Below are 12,643 nucleotides of genomic sequence, written 5' to 3'. Positions count from 1 at the left end.
GGATTACAGGCAGGAGTCATTGATGTCAGGGCTTTCTTCTTTTTTTTCTTTTCTTTTTTCTTTTGCCAGACCTGGGGCTTGAACTCTGGGCCTGGATGCTGTCCCTGAACTTCTTTTGCTCAAGGATAGCACTCTACCACTTGAGCCAGAGTACCACTTCCAGCATTTTCTGTTTATGTGGTACTGAGGAATCAAACCCAGGGCTTCATGCATGCTAGTCAATGTAGGCTACCACAAACCACACCCCCAGCCCATGGACTTTTTATTTCTTGTAGGGCAGGGTTATTTTTTAAACATTTCTCTTTTAAGTATTTTATCTTCACTAATCATTCACTCATTCTCCCAGGTAGTCTTTATCAAGTGCTTACTGTGTGCTTGTGGTGGGAATGTAGCACAGTACCAGACAAGCATAGTTCTTTCATTTTGAGGCTTCCTGAGAAGAGGGACCCAGTAATCAGCAGTACAAAATTGTGAAACTTGTCAGAAACTAAGAGGCATGTGCAAATATTTTTAAGACTACCAAAGAGAAAGTCTCTGTGTTTCTGATTTTTCTCCAAGTAAGACATTTGTGCCTCCATTTGGATTATCTATTGAAGGACTGAGTCCTGCCTTTTCCCCAGGGTCAAGCAAAGCACCAGGTATTTGCTCACATGCTCGGACAGGCAGGTCATTCCAACCTTGTCCCCCAGGGCACAACAGCCCCCACACCCCAGCATTCCACTGGCCAAGGACATTGCCCTTGATCCCAAGGAGACCATAGCCCATTTTTTTTAAACCTTCTGCTTCCTTGTTAAGCCCTATAGACGCCCACCCCAAATCCAGTCCCTTGCACAAACTCTAAACCCGAGGGAAGGTCTGTGTCCCTCGCTGGTCCTCAATAAACAGTCCTCACCTGTTGATGATCAAGTCCCACCTATGCCTTTTCCATTCTCCTCCATTTTCCCAACATCTATGGACAGCCACAACCATCACAGTGAAATAAATCATCAAGAGACACTCTGTACCTAATCAATGACCTTAGTGACTAATCAGATGTGTTGGTGTATGGGAAGAGGAAATGAGTGGGTTCTAGATGATTTCATAAATATGAGCCTCAACAAACACTCAGTAAAACTCAGTTGATTAGCCAGATGTGGGGATACATGGCTGTAATCGCAGCATTTGACAAGAAGAGCAAGAGAACAGTAATTTCCAAGCCATTCTTAGCTATGTTATCCTGTCTGGAAAAAACAAACTTAAATGTGTTAAAGCCTACTATGGATTGAGCTTTGGTTTAGGGCTGAAATATAAAGAGAACAGTGTTCTGAACCATAGTCTCCCTATCTGAAAGGAAGATACAAAAGAGAACAAACAGATAAAACAGCCGTATAAATTGGAGTAAAATCCATGTGAAAGTACAGAAAATACAGGCCTTATCAGACAGAAAGTTACTTGAAGAGGATCTTTTGGGATAAGAAGTTAGAATCTGGAAAGTAAAAAGAATGACAATCTTGTTAAAGGAAACAATACTGGCATAGAATATTCAAAAACAAGGAAAATTCTGAGAAGTAGAGTGCGCGGTTCAAAAAAAAAAAGACTAAAGGAGGGAGAGGCAAGCATTTTACTAACAAAAATTAGAGAATTTAAACCATGGCTGAAACTATAGGATACTATGAATGAGTCACTACTTTTAGATTGTGTGTGTGTGTTCGCGCATGCATGCACGCGTGTGATTCTGGGGCCAGGGGGCTTGAAATCAGGGCCTGCGTTTAGGATTTTTTTTTAAAGATTTTTTTCTGTTTTATTTACTGTTGTTTCCTTGTTTCTCCAAAGTACTCAACAATACAAAATCCCTTAATTTTTTTTTTTTTGCTCACTATTTTACCATTTCAGCCACAGCTCCACTTTTGGGATTTTGGTGGTTAATTGGAAATAAGAGTATCATGAACTTTCCTGCCTGGATTGGCTTTTTTTTTTTTTTTTTTTTGTTAATTACGGTATTATAAGGCAGGTTTTTTTTGGTGTTTTTTTTTTTTTTTTTTTTATGGTCAGTTGTGGGACCTGAACTCGGCCTGGGCACTGTCCCTCAGCTCTTCAGCTCAAGGCTAGCACTCTACCACTTGAGCCACAGCGCCACTTCTGGCTTTTTCTGCTTACGTGGTGCTAAGGAATCAAACCCAGGGCCTCATGCATGCAAGGCAAGCACTCTACTGCGGAGCCACCTTCCCAGCCCCCTGGATTGGCTTTGAACCTTGATCCTCAGATCTCAGCCTCCTGAGTAGGAACATAAGTAGCAGGAAAATTTCTTAGGAAAAGAATACATATCCCATAGAATGAAGTCTGTCCTGTAAGAATGGCAATTATTTTTACTCAGATATAAGTTTTTATTGAAGTAAAAAGGGTTTTGAGCATTAAGTCCCTTCCCAAGACCAGCTCATGGGGCAATCTCTGTCTCAAGCTTGGGGAAGGTTTACTGAGTTCCAATAGACTTACATCTAGGGCATGGATTCTGACTTGGGTAGGTAAGGTAAAGGTCTGCAGTTTTAGACATTCCTTGACACGCTTTAGGCTGGAATGAAGTCTATATTAATACTTAGGAGAGTAGAGTCCTCAAAAAAAAACCCCACCATATGATATTTCGTGACCCTGGTGGGCTATCTATTCTAGATAAAAAAACTGTGTTCTCTTCACAGACCTTCTAAGCCTATCCTGTTTTAGGTTTCCTTTATGTTTTCCCAGGACTCATGGCTGCTATGTATCATAGTTCCATTCTTAACATTTCTTTTTTTTTTTTTGGGTCCGGTCGTGGGCCTGAACTCTGGGCCTGGGCGCTGTCCCTCAGCTCTTCAGCTCAAGGCTAGCGCTCTACCACTTGAGCCACAGCGCCACTTCTGGCTTTTTTCTTTTTTGCTTATGTGGTGCTGGGGAATCGAACCCAGGGGCTCATGCATGCAAGGCAAGCACTCTACCACTGAGCCACCTTCCCAGCCCCCATTCTTAACATTTCTTATAACTTCATCTAGGCTTTTAATCTCTTTTGGGAGCTGAGGAGGTAATGGTGTTTGAACTCAAGACTTTAAATTTGTTAGGCTGATTCTGTACTCCTTGAGGCGTGGACACTAACTCTGCTTTTCACTGTTTTTTTTTTGTTTGTTTTTGTGCTAGTACTGAGACTTGAATTCAGGGCCTGAGTGCTGTCCCTGTGCTAAAGTCTAGCACTCTGCCACTTGAACCACAGCCACAGCTCTACTTCTTCCTTTTTTGATAGTTAATTGGAAGAAAGTTTCATGGACTTTTCCTGCTCAGTCTGGCTTTGAACTGAGATCCTTAGCTCTCAGCCTTCTAAACTAGGAATTAGCTGGGTGCTGGTGGCTCGTGCCTGTAATCCTAGCTAATCAGAAGGCTGAGATCTGAACATCATGGTTCAAAGGCATCCTGGGCAGGAAAGTCCGTGAGATTCTAATGACCAATTAACCACCAGAAAGCCAGAAGTGGCATTGTAGCTCAAGAGGTAGAGAGCTAGCCTTGAGCTGAATAGCTGAGGGACGGCACCCAGGCCCAGAGATCAAGCCCCATGTCTGACAAAAAAAAAAAAGCCAATAATACATTCCTCAAGTATTTTGATTTTGTGTGCATGTGCTAGTTCTGGGGCTTGAACTCAGGATTTGGGTGCCAACCCTGAGCTTTTATTTTTTGCTTAAGGCTAGTGCTTCACCAAGTGAGCCTCAGTTGAACTTTAGTGGCTGACTGGAGACAAGACTTTCCTACCTTGGCTGCTTTGTACCATAATCCTCAGATCTCAGCCTCCTGAGTAGGTGGAATTACAAGTGTGAACCACTAGTGTCTAACATAAGTATGTTCTTAATAGTGGTTTTTGTTGTTGTTGTTGTTTTGGTCATGGAGCTTGAACTCTGGGCCTGGGCACTGTCCCTGAGTTCTTCAGCTCAAGGCTAGCACTCTACCACTTGAGACATAACTCACTTCTAGATTTTTGGTGGGTAATTGGAGATGAGTCCCATGGACTTTCCTGCCTTGGCTGGCTTTGAACTGGGATCCTCGGCTCTGAGTTTCCTGAGTAGCTAGGATTACAGACATGAGCCATCTGCACCCAGTTACATCATTTGACTTTTTTTGGGGGGGGGTCTGTCATGGGGGCTGAACTCTGGGCCTGGGTGCTGTCCCTCTGTCTTCAGCTCAAGGCTAGCACCCTACCACTTGAGCCACAGCACCACCTCTGGCTTTTTTCTGCTTATGTAGTGCTGAGGAATTGAATCCAGGGCCTCATGCATGGGAGGCAAGCACTCTATCACTGAGCCAACTTCCTAGCCCATCATTTGACATTTTAAAAGTTGATGGGTCTGGTTGCCTCTAATCATATAATACATGTTGAAATAAACTCCAGGAGAGAGAGAGAAGCAGAAGGAGAGTCATGGTTAAAAAAAAAAAAGTACTCATTACTCATTACCCGATACATGCGACTACACTCCTCTGTATATGAACTCTACAAGAATTAGAAAAATAAATTTCAGGATATGGAAATGAGTTTTTTTCCCGTTGTTATTTTTTTGTCTTATCTGTCTTTAGAAAGGTAAGACGGAGCACAGAAATGGAAGGACACAGGGTGAGCCAATGCAGCAATGGTACTCACTAGAGACTACGTGGAAAATGAACTATACAAACTTAAGGGTGGGATGGAAGGGAAAAACTGGGAGACAGCAAGGGAAGGGGTGACATTGTACAAAAAGAAACGTAGTTTACCTGTCATATGTAACCCCTCTGTGCATCACCTTAATAATAAAAATTATATACATATAACATATCAAAATTAGATGCTGAGAATAGTATGCAGCATGTATAACCAAAAACAGTTTCTTGTACATGTTACAATTTTTTCTCCATTTCATTATTAGTTTTTCAATTTCATAATGGCTTTGGTCATAGGAAATGCACCAAGTTGTTTTGATCAGACTATTTTTTCCTGTGTGTCCCGGGTTGACATCATGCTTAGAAATAGCATGCATTCTCTCCTCGTATGTTACTTGTATGGGTGCAACGTGATGTGGAGGAATGCATGTTATAAACGTTGTTCCTGGTACTGCTGAATAGAGCGGCCAACTTCCACATTAAAGACCAGTTTCCCTACCTGCAAAATAACTCAGAGATTGAAAAACAAAACAAAACGAAACACCAGCCCAGTGTCATTTACTGCTCGTTGTGCCCGGCGGGGCATTTGTTCATTCCCCAAAACGGGCGCCGGCGCGTCGGGACTAACGTCCACGCGTGAGCCGTCGGCCCGGCTTTCCGAGCGCTGCGCGGCACTGCACACCCAGCAGGCGTCGGGCAAGAGGATCGGGTTTGCCGAGGAATCCGAGGGCCAGCTATTTTTCGTTTCTCCGCTCGTCGCCTCCCGTCCTCCCCGGTAAACACCGGCTGCTTTCCTCTTCCCGGGAATGCCGGCTCCCGAGGTTTCAAAGTGAGTGTCCAGCGATGCCGGTGAAGAGAGACGCAATCCGCCACGTTTATTTAGTTTCCACGGCAACAATAAAGTCTTCGGGTTGCGGGAGTAACTCTCCCCGAGCAGAAGAAACGAGAAGGGTGGTCTCCGGGACCAGACCCGAGCAGCCGGGCGGCCTCGGGGAGCCTGGGCTCGGGCCCCGGCGCGTCCGCGTCCGCCGCCCACCGGCCGTCCTCCCCGGGGCCGAGGCTTGACACGTTCCCGATTTGCACACGTTGCTGGCTTTACGGCTCCCGGGCGCCCAATGGCGCCGGGCCCAAGTCCGGTCGGCGCTCCGCCCGCGCGGGGCTGTGCACACGCGCCGTGCGCGGGTCTCCGATTCACCCGGACCCGGAGCTGCGGACGGCGAGCGGCGCGCGCCGCGGCTGTTCAAGAGCTCCGCGCCGGGGAGGACGCAGCGGCACGCGCCGCACCCGCGACGGCCGCCCGCGCCGCGCTCCCTGGCGCCCTCCCGGAGGCCCCCACCAGCCGGGGCTCGGAGTGGAATCCGGCAGGGGAGGGGCGGGAGGAGGGGCTCCTCTGAGAGCGGCGGGGAATTCCCCCTTCCACCGAACGTTCCCGATTGTTCACTAGCTTCACGTCAGCAGCAGGGGGTAATCCCCGACTCCAGCTGCTCCTGACGTCACCACGTGGAGCCACCGCCCCCCGCGCGTCCTGGCCTCCAGAGCCTCCTAGAAGCCCCGCCTCCAGACGTAGCCACGCCCCTTTCCCCGTCCCCCGCCGCCGACGTAGAAGGCGGAGCTTCTCTGACCGGGGCGTGAGCAGTTGCTTGGGCCAGAAGGTTCTCCGGTGGAGGCGCTCCTCCTGCTGCCCCGCCCAGTAGGTTCGTTCTCACTGTTTCTTCCACACCCTTTCTCCCTCCTCGGTCTCCTCGCCCCGCCTTCCCTCCTTTTCTCAACCCCTCTAGTTTCTTCCCCGCCTCACCACTTTCCACGATCTCGCGAGACTTGGCCCAGAACATTGCGGATCGGGTCGGCGCCATTTTGGGACTGAGACTGGTTGTGGGGGAGGGAAAAGCGGCAAAAGGGGATTATTCAAAGTACCGAAAACCTCCTCCCGGGATCGCGCGCAACGGCACCCCCAGGCCAGGGGCACCTCTGGTGGGGCGGAAGGTAACGACGGCCTCCGCGCTCCTCGCCGGAGTCCGGGAGCGGGCGGGGGGGGGGGCGCCCGTGCGGCGTTGGGGCTTGAGGGGTCGGGAGCGGCGTTGGCGGCGCGAGGTGCGAGGCTGTCCGCCGGCGGGGGGGGGGTGCGGGGCGCTCGGAGCGGAGGGGCGGGCGGCGCGGGGAGGCCGCCCTCGGTGTGGACTCGGCCCGGCGGGGCGGAGGTGGCGGTTGCGGGGAGGGCGCGGGCGGCTGCGCCCCGGCGGCCGTGGGGGGGGGGTGTCTGGCGGAGGCCGGGAGCGGGCCGGGCGCCCTCCCAGGCTCGGGCTTCCTCTCGCAGGCCTCTCGCACGCGCCCGCCGCCCGGGCCGCTCCCCCCCACCCCCCAGCCCGGGCTGAGGGGGTCGAGGCCGACTTGGGGCCTTCGGTTGCTTCCTCGGCGGCCGGCGCTCCCGCTCTCCCCGCCCGTGCCGCCGCGGGTCGCGGCGGGGACCGCCTCGTCCCTCCTGGCCGGGGGTGGGGGGGCGGCGGTCTGAGGAGACTTGTTTCTTCCTTTCGGGGAGACAGCCATTCTTCCCGTGTGGTTTACGAGTCGGGCCCGGTTCCTCCCACACCCTCAGTTTTGGAGAAACCTGTTTTCTTAATTGGAGGAAATGGGAACCTGCTCCCGGTCCGTCCCCTCGCTGCCCCCGGGGGCGGGGAGGTCTGGCCCTCCGGTGAAGCTCCGAAGCGTCCTGGCTCCGCTCCGCGCCTCTCCCCACCTCTCCGGCCTGTTAGAGTCCGAATTCGGACGGAGCGTCTCTCTGGTATTCTCTCTCTCTCTCTCCCCCCCTAAGTTGTGTGCTCCGGGCCCAGCACACCTACCTGTCCTGCTTGTTTTCCTGCGGAATGTTGGACCGAACTAGGGGCGATCTTTACGAAGGATTGGGTGCCAGCTTCTTAGTTTTAGCAATTTACTCAAGAAAGTTCACTTTTGCTCCTATAAATCTCCCTGTGGTAGGTCCACCTCGTGTTCCCAGTTCCAAGCAGTGCTTGTCCTGCGCGATACCATCGCCCAGCTGGTTTCCACCCCTTCACTCCGAAGTCTTTTTCATTTAGTAGACTTGTGATTGAGTGCTTGTTAGGGCATAAACAAACCCTTTTCTAGGCTCCTGTAGGCTTGCATATTCAGAAGAGAATTTCCAGAGGTTGACCTTCCAAGGTGGGGGCGGAGGGGGGGTTGATATTTTAGCTCAAAATCAAAACTCTGTGTAATCCAAGTTTTGTTTTGTTCTGTTTTCTGTAACTTTCACAGGTGATTGAATTATTCAGATAAGAAGATCATCTTCTAGGTTTTGTGTAAAAGGCCCCGGATATTTCAAGTGGCCATTTTGGAATTACAATGTTTTTGGATAATTTTGCCCCAGAAGTTTAATAAAAATTGGCAAGAACCATCTCTGAAGTGAATTGATAGTAGTGAACAAATTCAACAAGCTAAAGAGACCCAGTCATTTCTTCATTATTTTGGTTCACATGGATTATATAACCGGTTAAAGTTTTTCAGCTGGTGGTATTTTTTTGTCTCCCCCCCCACCCCCCTTCCCCGTTAACTGTTCTTCAGCCCAGACTGTAAGATGTTTGATGTGTATACTGAGTAGATTCAGCATTTTCAAATTACTGTTTATTGCTGAAGTTTCATGGCAGTTTATTTTTACCTTTATTGAAAGTTTTAGGAATTTTTGACCTTAGCCCTTTTCATGTCACAATGGGACAACTTTTCTAAATGAAGACATTGAAAGAATACAGAGTTTTTTTCTTTCTATCTTTTATTTACGTGGAAATTTAAGATGTTACAGTTTTGCACCAGCATGGTAGTGTTGAGATAGCTATTTGTATATGCTGGTGTTGAGAAATATTCCTCAGATGTGAAATTTTCTTTTTTATTTGTACTTCTTGGCTTATAAGTTGGATATTTTCATCTGGAGTGGATAAGTACAACAGTGACAAGTACATGGAATAATAAAGAAGACTTTGTTCTTAAACCCAAGGAACTTGGCTAATTCTGGAGATAGCCATATGAAAACTTTAAAACAGAAGTATGGGTAGCTGACTTGAAAAACTCTATGTCAAATAGTCATAGGTTAAGTATCTTCAAAGAACTTGGATATTTCAGAGGATACAAAATCAAAAAACAAACTGGAAAACATAAAGATAATAGAGAAAACAACACCTTCCTGTGCAGTCCTGTTGGAATTTGTAAGTACTGTTATGGTGAGCAAATCAAATCTTCATTTGTAAACTAACGAGAATCAAATTTAACCTATTATTCTTGGAAAGCTTTCAGTTTCTTGCAATAATATTGCTTGGCTTCAGTTTCCTGGAAAGTGTGAAAATAATCATTAACCATAGTTTGAATAAACTGAAATGCAGAAAAAATAATTTTAAGGCTTAAGAATATTTCAAATTTGTAACAGTTCTAAGTTACAAGTTTTTTAAATTTATTTTTTGTTGGTCACGGGGCTTGAACTCTGGGCCTGGGCACTGTTTTTCAGCTCATCAGTTCAAGGCTAGCACTCAACCACTTGAGCCACAGTGCCACTTCCGGCTTTCTGATTGTTTCTTGGGGACTTTCCTGCCCCTGTGGCTTTGACTGTCTCAGCCTCCTGAGTAGCTAGGATAACAGGCGTGAGCCTCTGGCGCCTGGCTACAAGTTTTTTACTTTTAAAGAAAAAAAAAAAAAAGCTCAGTCCATCTTGTCGGTATTTACTGTAGGCTTTATAGATTGATATGATGGTTAGCTATTTTGCTTTTTTGTTTTTTACTTTAAAAACTTTTTGTGATAATAAAGGTGACGGACAGAAGGATTATGGTTACATAAGTCAGGTAAAGAGTAAATTTCTTCTTGGACAATATCAGCCCTTTCCTTGCTCCCAGGTTGACTTAACATTTTAAAAGTATGCATGTTGATTGAAGTTTGCCTTTTAAATGTATATGTAGACTGCGTTGCCCATAGAGCACTCAGGTTTGGATTTGTAGTTCTTTAAAACGTGTTATAAGGAGCTAGGAAGATTGCTCAGTGGTAGAGTGCTTATCTTGCATGCACGAGATCCTGGGTTTGATTCCTCAGAACCACATAAACAGAAAAAGCTGGAAGTGGCGCTGTGGCTCAAGTGGTAGGGTGCTAGCCTTGAGCTGAAGGGCTGAGAGATAGTGCCCAGGCCCAGAGTTCAGGCCCCACAACTGACCAAAAAAAAAACAACCAAAAACCTGTGTTATAATAAGGTATTTGATTTTTAACCTGATACATTTTTTTTTAAAAAAAGCTTAGTTTAAGTTGCAGCCTATTCTAACATAGAAATTAAGTTTTTGAAGCAATTTGTTGAAGTGGTTTTGCATTCAGATGAAGTTTTTAACTTCAAAAAGAAAACTCATTGCCAAGCAATAAATAGGAACTGAGTAAACTGAATTAAAAACTTTTTTTTTCCAGTCAGGCACTTGTGGCTCATGCCTGTAATTCAGCTACTCAGGAGGCTGAGATCTGAGGATTACGGTTCAGAGCTATGAGGGGCAGGAAAGTCCGTGAGACTCTTTATATCCAATTAACCACCAGAAAACCAGAAGTGGCACTGTGGCTCAAGTAGAGTATTAGCCTTGAGCACAAAAGCAGAAAAGCTCAGGGACAGCACCCAGGCCCTGAGCTCAAGTCCCCCAACTGACCAAAAAAACCTTTTTTTCTATTAGTAATGTTATACTGACAAGTTTATAAGCAATGTATGCATTTTTTTTTTTTTTTACGTTGGTTGTGGGGCTTGAACTCTGGGCACTGTCCCTCAGCTCTTCAGCTCATGGATAGTGCCTTACCACTTGAGTCACAGCGCCATTCAATGTGTGCCTTTTTAAGAACTGCTGTAATAGAAATCTATTTGACAAATGAGAAACTTGTAATGATACTTGTATATTTTCAGGTTTGAATGATTTTAGTTGCTATTAGCTACTTTTATTTTAGTGAAGTGCAGGCATTCAGAGTGGTTTTTTTTTTTTGTCCAGTTTTGGGGCTTGAACTCAGAGGAGCCTAGGCTCTGCCCCTGAGCTTCTTTTGCTCAAGGCTAGCACTCTACCATGTTAGCCACAGTGCCACTTCTGGCTTTTTCTGTTTCTGTGGTACTGAGGAATCGAACCCAGGGCTTCATGCTTGCAGGGCAAGCACTTAACCACTAAAGCTACATTCCCAGCCCAAGGAATGTTATTTTTAAAGAATTCACTAATATTTTTTTTTTAATTTAATTTAATTTTATTTGAGAACATACTGTACAGAGGGGTTACAATTACATGGGCAGGATAATGCATACATTTCTTACCAAGCATTGCAGCCTCCTCCTTTGTTTACCCTTCACCTCCCTTCCCAGCCTCCCCCTACCCCAAGAATTCACTAATATTTTAAACAGTACATTGGTGAATGCACCAGCTAAGTTTAGATTTTATTCCATCTAATTTTTTTTTTTTTTTTTTAACTAGTCCTGGGGCTTGAACTCAGGGTGTGGGCACTGTCCCTGAGCTTCTTTTGCTCAAGGCTAGCACCCTACCACTTGAGCCACAGCGCCACGTCTGGCTTTTTCTGTTTATGTGCTGAGGAATTGAACTCAAGGCTTCATGCATACTAGGCAAGCACTCTACCACTAAGCCACATACCCAGCCCATGATCTAATTATCTTTTTGAGATACATTGTAATTTTTGAAAATTTTTTCCAAGGTGCCTTATTAGTTGTTCATTTATTTCTAGACAGAGCTTTTTTTTTTTTTACTCACCTGTTGAATTCTGTTTATTTTCTTAGAGCAAAACAAGTATTAAGAGTAAAAGGATCTAGGTATTCATATACTCATATTTAGACATTGTCTGCTCTAAAATTGAGATTAGGGAGTTTAACAACTCCTCTGGCATAACAAGCTAAGGTTGTGTATATTTTCATAGTTAGATCAATTTGTAGTATTTTTTTTTTTTTTTGCCAGTCCTGTGGCTTGAACTCAGGCTTGGGTTTTGCTCAAGGCCATCACTCTACTGCTTGAGACACAGCACCACTTCCGTTTTTTTCTGTTTTATGTGGGGCTGAGGAATCGAACCCAGGGCTTCATGTATGCACTGTCGTATTTCTATTTTTAATTATGAGACAGGCTCCCCTTAAGCAGCTAGGCTTGCCTATCCTGCAACTCAACCATAAAACCCAGGCTGGCCTCACTCCCATCTTCATGCCTCAGTGCTGGGATGGATAGCGTTATACTACCAGATTTCACTTGTAGTGCATACAAATTGGTGAGAACATTCTATTCTCCACTTGGGAGAGCCTGTATTTTATGCATTTCAGTTTATTGATTTATTGACTTCAAGTTACTTGTCTATTCTTTAATGTGAATAAGAAATTGGTCTGGAATTACATGACCTTTTTTTTTTTTTTGTCGGTCTTTGGGTTTGAACTCGGCCTGGGCTCAGTCCCTGAGCTCTTCAGTTCAAGGCAAGTACTCTATCACTTGATCCACAGTGCCACTTCTGGTTGGTTCTCTGGTAGTTAATTGAAAATAAGAGTCTCAGAGACTCTCCTGCCCAAGGCTGGCTTTGAACTGCGATCCTTGGATCTCAACCTCCTGAGTAGCTAGAATTACAGGTGTGAGCCACTGGTGCCTGGCCTGCCTGATCTTTATTCATAGAGAAGAAGCACGTAACACCCTATTGGGGATGTTTTCACAAATAGTTGAATAAATCACTCCATTAACCACAATTTTTAATACGTCTTTACTAGTTTTAACTTTGTGAACTTTGCTTACAGCAATAGTTCTAGGACAGATTTACTTCACCTGAATGTTTTGATATTTTCAATATTTTATACTTTCTGGTTATTAAAGTATACATTATTACTTTTATAATTAGAACCATTGTAGGACTGTTTCCCTTCCCCAATTTTTCCCTGTTGATTTTTCCCGCTTGTCCAAACTCTAGGTCTATAAATAATAATTATTGCTGACATTTATGGATGATGGTACTGTCATATGTTTTGCTGTATATTTTACATGGCTTC

At 45.7% G+C, this 12,643-nt stretch overlaps 1 protein-coding gene across 3 annotated transcripts in view; it reads left to right on the top strand.

Moving 5' to 3' along the window:
- The first annotated feature begins 6,207 nt into the window (after positions 1-6,207).
- Gpbp1 (GC-rich promoter binding protein 1) overlaps positions 6,208-12,643 on the top strand; it is a 57,531-nt gene continuing 51,095 nt past the window's right edge. For 2 of the 3 annotated variants that reach the window (XM_042690744.1, XM_042690742.1), the window contains exons 1-2: positions 6,208-6,606; positions 7,891-8,831. The gene's annotated coding sequence lies outside the window, so the exon portion shown is untranslated. The remainder of the gene's footprint in view (positions 6,607-7,890; positions 8,832-12,643) is intronic. The other variant, XM_042690743.1, reaches the window with a different exon arrangement.

This window comes from Dipodomys spectabilis, unplaced genomic scaffold (assembly GCF_019054845.1).
Source record: "Dipodomys spectabilis isolate Male_0828 unplaced genomic scaffold, ASM1905484v1 ptg000140l, whole genome shotgun sequence".
NCBI lineage: Eukaryota > Metazoa > Chordata > Mammalia > Rodentia > Heteromyidae > Dipodomys > Dipodomys spectabilis.
The sequence above is the reverse complement of the archived record's forward strand: the minus strand, read 5'-3'. Positions and strand labels throughout refer to the sequence as shown.